This window comes from Oncorhynchus mykiss, chromosome 26 (genome assembly GCF_057628025.1).
Source record: "Oncorhynchus mykiss isolate SJ-2025 chromosome 26, ASM5762802v1, whole genome shotgun sequence".
In the NCBI taxonomy this organism is placed as follows: Eukaryota; Metazoa; Chordata; class Actinopteri; order Salmoniformes; family Salmonidae; genus Oncorhynchus; species Oncorhynchus mykiss.
Genome location: NC_143047.1, coordinates 43,316,501 through 43,322,500, shown reverse-complemented (window position 1 = coordinate 43,322,500; position 6,000 = coordinate 43,316,501). Strand labels below are relative to the sequence as shown.

The 6,000-nt window shown below is 41.4% G+C and overlaps 1 protein-coding gene across 5 annotated transcripts in view; it reads left to right on the top strand.

Annotated features, from left to right (window-relative positions):
* The window catches only part of fsd2 (fibronectin type III and SPRY domain containing 2), a 56,775-nt gene that overhangs the window by 17,107 nt on the left and 33,668 nt on the right, over positions 1 to 6,000 (top strand). The window lies entirely within an intron of this gene.

Below are 6,000 nucleotides of genomic sequence, written 5' to 3'. Positions count from 1 at the left end.
ATGTTTAGTTCAGTGTTTTACTGTCTCTACTACAGGTGAGAGGAGAGACCATGTCCTGATACTGTAGTATGTTTAGTTGTTCAGTGTTTTACTGTCTCTACTACAGGTGAGAGGAGAGACCACCATGTCCTGATACTGTAGTATGTTTAGTTCAGTGTTTTACTGTCTCTACTATAGGTGAGAGGAGAGACCATGTCCTGATACTGTAGTATGTTTAGTGTTTTACTGTCTCTACTACAGGTGAGAGGAGAGACCATGTCCTGATACTGTAGTATGTTTAGTTCAGTGTTTTACTGTCTCTACTACAGGTGAGAGGAGAGACCATGTCCTGATACTGTAGTATGTTTAGTTCAGTGTTTTACTGTCTCTACGACAGGTGAGAGGAGAGACCATGTCCTGATACTGTAGTATGTTTAGTTCAGTGTTTTACTGTCTCTACTACAGGTGAGAGGAGAGACCATGTCCTGATACTGTAGTATGTTTAGTTCAGTGTTTTACTGTCTCTACGACAGGTGAGAGGAGAGACCATGTCCTGATACTGTAGTATGTTTAGTTCAGTGTTTTACTGTCTCTACTACAGGTGAGAGGAGAGACCATGTCCTGATACTGTAGTATGTTTAGTTCAGTGTTTTACTGTCTCTACGACAGGTGAGAGGAGAGACCATGTCCTGATACTGTAGTATGTTTAGTTCAGTGTTTTACTGTCTCTACTACAGGTGAGAGGAGACCCCCATGTCCTGATACTGTAGTATGTTTAGTTCAGTGTTTTACTGTCTCTACTACAGGTGAGAGGAGAGACCATGTCCTGATACTGTAGTATGTTTAGTTCAGTGTTTTACTGTCTCTACTACAGGTGAGAGGAGAGACCATGTCCTGATACTGTAGTATGTTTAGTTCAGTGTTTTACTGTCTCTACTACAGGTGAGAGGAGAGACCATGTCCTGATACTGTAGTATGTTTAGTTCAGTGTTTTACTGTCTCTACTACAGGTGAGAGGAGACCCCCATGTCCTGATACTGTAGTATGTTTAGTTCAGTGTTTTACTGTCTCTACTACAGGTGAGAGGAGAGACCATGTCCTGATACTGTAGTATGTTTAGTTCAGTGTTTTACTGTCTATACTACAGGTGAGAGGAGAGACCATGTCCTGATACTGTAGTATGTTTAGTTCAGTGTTTTACTGTCTCTACTACAGGTGAGAGGAGACCCCCATGTCCTGATACTGTAGTATGTTTAGTTCAGTGTTTTACTGTCTCTACTACAGGTGAGAGGAGAGACCATGTCCTGATACTGTAGTATGTTTAGTTCAGTGTTTTACTGTCTCTACTACAGGTGAGAGGAGAGACCATGTCCTGATACTGTAGTATGTTTAGTTCAGTGTTTTACTGTCTATACTACAGGTGAGAGGAGACCCCCATGTCCTGATACTGTAGTATGTTTAGTTCAGTGTTTTACTGTCTATACTACAGGTGAGAGGAGAGACCATGTCCTGATACTGTAGTATGTTTAGTTCAGGCTTTTACTGTCTCTACTACAGGTGAGAGGAGACCCCCATGTCCTGATACTGTAGTATGTTTAGTTCAGTGTTTTACTGTCTCTACTACAGGTGAGAGGAGACCCCCATGTCCTGATACTGTAGTATGTTTAGTTCAGTGTTTTACTGTCTCTACTACAGGTGAGAGGAGAGACCATGTCCTGATACTGTAGTATGTTTAGTTCAGTGTTTTACTGTCTCTACTACAGGTGAGAGGAGAGACCATGTCCTGATACTGTAGTATGTTTAGTGTTTTACTGTCTCTACTACAGGTGAGAGGAGAGACCATGTCCTGATACTGTAGTATGTTTAGTTGATGTTGTTCAAATATTATTCTGTCTCATAGCACCTTTATAGTTGTCAAGGCCAGACAGTGAGGTTGTTACTGTGTGTTTTATAGTTGTCAAGGCCAGACAGTGAGGTTGTTACTGTGTGTTTTATAGTTGTCAAGGCCAGACAGTGAGGTTGTTACTGTGTGTTTTATAGTTGTCAAGGCCAGACAGTGAGGTTGTTACTGTGTGTTTTATAGTTGTCAAGGCCAGACAGTGAGGTTGTTACTGTGTGTTTTATAGTTGTCAAGGCCAGACAGTGAGGTTGTTACTGTGTGTTTTATAGTTGTCAAGGCCAGACAGTGAGGTTGTTACTGTGTGTTTTATAGTTGTCAAGGCCAGACAGTGAGGTTGTTACTGTGTGTTTTATAGTTGTCAAGGCCAGACAGTGAGGTTGTTACTGTGTGTTTTATAGTTGTCAAGGCCAGACAGTGAGGTTGTTACTGTGTGTTTTATAGTTGTCAAGGCCAGACAGTGAGGTTGTTACTGTGTGTTTTATAGTTGTCAAGGCCAGACAGTGAGGTTGTTACTGTGTGTTTTATAGTTGTCAAGGCCAGACAGTGAGGTTGTTACTGTGTGTTTTATAGTTGTCAAGACCAGACAGTGAGGTTGTTACTGTGTGTTTTATAGTTGTCAAGACCAGACAGTGAGGTTGTTACTGTGTGTTTTATAGTTGTCAAGGCCAGACAGTGAGGTTGTTACTGTGTGTTTTATAGTTGTCAAGGCCAGACAGTGAGGTTGTTACTGTGTGTTTTATAGTTGTCAAGACCAGACAGTGAGGTTGTTACTGTGTGTTGTATAGTTGTCAAGACCAGACAGTGAGGTTGTTACTGTGTGTTTTATAGTTGTCAAGGCCAGACAGTGAGGTTGTTACTGTGTGTTTTATAGTTGTCAAGGCCAGACAGTGAGGTTGTTACTGTGTGTTTTATAGTTGTCAAGGCCAGACAGTGAGGTTGTTACTGTGTGTTTTATAGTTGTCAAGACCAGACAGTGAGGTTGTTACTGTGTGTTTTATAGTTGTCAAGGCCAGACAGTGAGGTTGTTACTGTGTGTTTTATAGTTGTCAAGGCCAGACAGTGAGGTTGTTACTGTGTGTTTTATAGTTGTCAAGGCCAGACAGTGAGGTTGTTACTGTGTGTTTTATAGTTGTCAAGGCCAGACAGTGAGGTTGTTACTGTGTGTTTTATAGTTGTCAAGACCAGACAGTGAGGTTGTTACTGTGTGTTTTATAGTTGTCAAGGCCAGACAGTGAGGTTGTTACTGTGTGTTTTATAGTTGTCAAGGCCAGACAGTGAGGTTGTTACTGTGTGTTTTATAGTTGTCAAGACCAGACAGTGAGGTTGTTACTGTGTGTTTTATAGTTGTCAAGGCCAGACAGTGAGGTTGTTACTGTGTGTTTTATAGTTGTCAAGGCCAGACAGTGAGGTTGTTACTGTGTGTTTTATAGTTGTCAAGGCCAGACAGTGAGGTTGTTACTGTGTGTTTTATAGTTGTCAAGGCCAGACAGTGAGGTTGTTACTGTGTGTTTTATAGTTGTCAAGGCCAGACAGTGAGGTTGTTACTGTGTGTTTTATAGTTGTCAAGGCCAGACAGTGAGGTTGTTACTGTGTGTTTTATAGTTGTCAAGACCAGACAGTGAGGTTGTTACTGTGTGTTTTATAGTTGTCAGACCAGACAGTGAGGTTGTTACTGTGTGTTTTATAGTTGTCAAGGCCAGACAGTGAGGTTGTTACTGTGTGTTTTATAGTTGTCAAGGCCAGACAGTGAGGTTGTTACTGTGTGTTTTATAGTTGTCAAGGCCAGACAGTGAGGTTGTTACTGTGTGTTTTATAGATGTCAAGACCAGACAGTGAGGTTGTTACTGTGTGTTTTATAGTTGTCAAGGCCAGACAGTGAGGTTGTTACTGTGTGTTTTATAGTTGTCAAGGCCAGACAGTGAGGTTGTTACTGTGTGTTTTATAGTTGTCAAGACCAGACAGTGAGGTTGTTACTGTGTGTTTTATAGTTGTCAAGACCAGACAGTGAGGTTGTTACTGTGTGTTTTATAGTTGTCAAGGCCAGACAGTGAGGTTGTTACTGTGTGTTTTATAGTTGTCAAGACCAGACAGTGAGGTTGTTACTGTGTGTTTTATAGTTGTCAAGGCCAGACAGTGAGGTTGTTACTGTGTGTTTTATAGTTGTCAAGGCCAGACAGTGAGGTTGTTACTGTGTGTTTTATAGTTGTCAGACCAGACAGTGAGGTTGTTACTGTGTGTTTTATAGTTGTCAAGGCCAGACAGTGAGGTTGTTACTGTGTGTTTTATAGTTGTCAAGACCAGACAGTGAGGTTGTTACTGTGTGTTTTATAGTTGTCAAGGCCAGACAGTGAGGTTGTTACTGTGTGTTTTATAGTTGTCAAGGCCAGACAGTGAGGTTGTTACTGTGTGTTTTATAGTTGTCAGACCAGACAGTGAGGTTGTTACTGTGTGTTTTATAGTTGTCAAGGCCAGACAGTGAGGTTGTTACTGTGTGTTTTATAGTTGTCAAGACCAGACAGTGAGGTTGTTACTGTGTGTTTTATAGTTGTCAAGACCAGACAGTGAGGTTGTTACTGTGTGTTTTATAGTTGTCAAGGCCAGACAGTGAGGTTGTTACTGTGTGTTTTATAGTTGTCAAGGCCAGACAGTGAGGTTGTTACTGTGTGTTTTATAGTTGTCAAGGCCAGACAGTGAGGTTGTTACTGTGTGTTTTATAGTTCACAAGGCCAGACAGTGAGGTTGTTACTGTGTGTTTTATAGTTGTCAAGGCCAGACAGTGAGGTTGTTACTGTGTGTTTTATAGTTGTCAAGGCCAGACAGTGAGGTTGTTACTGTGTGTTTTATAGTTGTCAAGGCCAGACAGTGAGGTTGTTACTGTGTGTTTTATAGTTGTCAAGGCCAGACAGTGAGGTTGTTACTGTGTGTTTTATAGTTGTCAAGGCCAGACAGTGAGGTTGTTACTGTGTGTTTTATAGTTGTCAAGGCCAGACAGTGAGGTTGTTACTGTGTGTTTTATAGTTGTCAAGGCCAGACAGTGAGGTTGTTACTGTGTGTTTTATAGTTGTCAAGACCAGACAGTGAGGTTGTTACTGTGTGTTTTATAGTTGTCAAGGCCAGACAGTGAGGTTGTTACTGTGTGTTTTATAGTTGTCAAGGCCAGACAGTGAGGTTGTTACTGTGTGTTTTATAGTTGTCAAGGCCAGACAGTGAGGTTGTTACTGTGTGTTTTATAGTTGTCAAGGCCAGACAGTGAGGTTGTTACTGTGTGTTTTATAGTTGTCAAGACCAGACAGTGAGGTTGTTACTGTGTGTTTTATAGTTGTCAAGACCAGACAGTGAGGTTGTTACTGTGTGTTTTATAGTTGTCAAGACCAGACAGTGAGGTTGTTACTGTGTGTTTTATAGTTGTCAAGGCCAGACAGTGAGGTTGTTACTGTGTGTTTTATAGATGTCAAGACCAGACAGTGAGGTTGTTACTGTGTGTTTTATAGTTGTCAAGGCCAGACAGTGAGGTTGTTACTGTGTGTTTTATAGTTGTCAAGGCCAGACAGTGAGGTTGTTACTGTGTGTTTTATAGTTGTCAAGGCCAGACAGTGAGGTTGTTACTGTGTGTTTTATAGTTGTCAAGACCAGACAGTGAGGTTGTTACTGTGTGTTTTATAGTTGTCAAGGCCAGACAGTGAGGTTGTTACTGTGTGTTTTATAGTTGTCAAGGCCAGACAGTGAGGTTGTTACTGTGTGTTTTATAGTTGTCAAGACCAGACAGTGAGGTTGTTACTGTGTGTTTTATAGTTGTCAAGGCCAGACAGTGAGGTTGTTACTGTGTGTTTTATAGTTGTCAAGGCCAGACAGTGAGGTTGTTACTGTGTGTTTTATAGTTGTCAAGGCCAGACAGTGAGGTTGTTACTGTGTGTTTTATAGTTGTCAAGGCCAGACAGTGAGGTTGTTACTGTGTGTTTTATAGTTGTCAAGGCCAGACAGTGAGGTTGTTACTGTGTGTTTTATAGTTGTCAAGGCCAGACAGTGAGGTTGTTACTGTGTGTTTTATAGTTGTCAAGGCCAGACAGTGAGGTTGTTACTGTGTGTTTTATAGTTGTCAAGGCCAGACAGTGAGGTTGTTA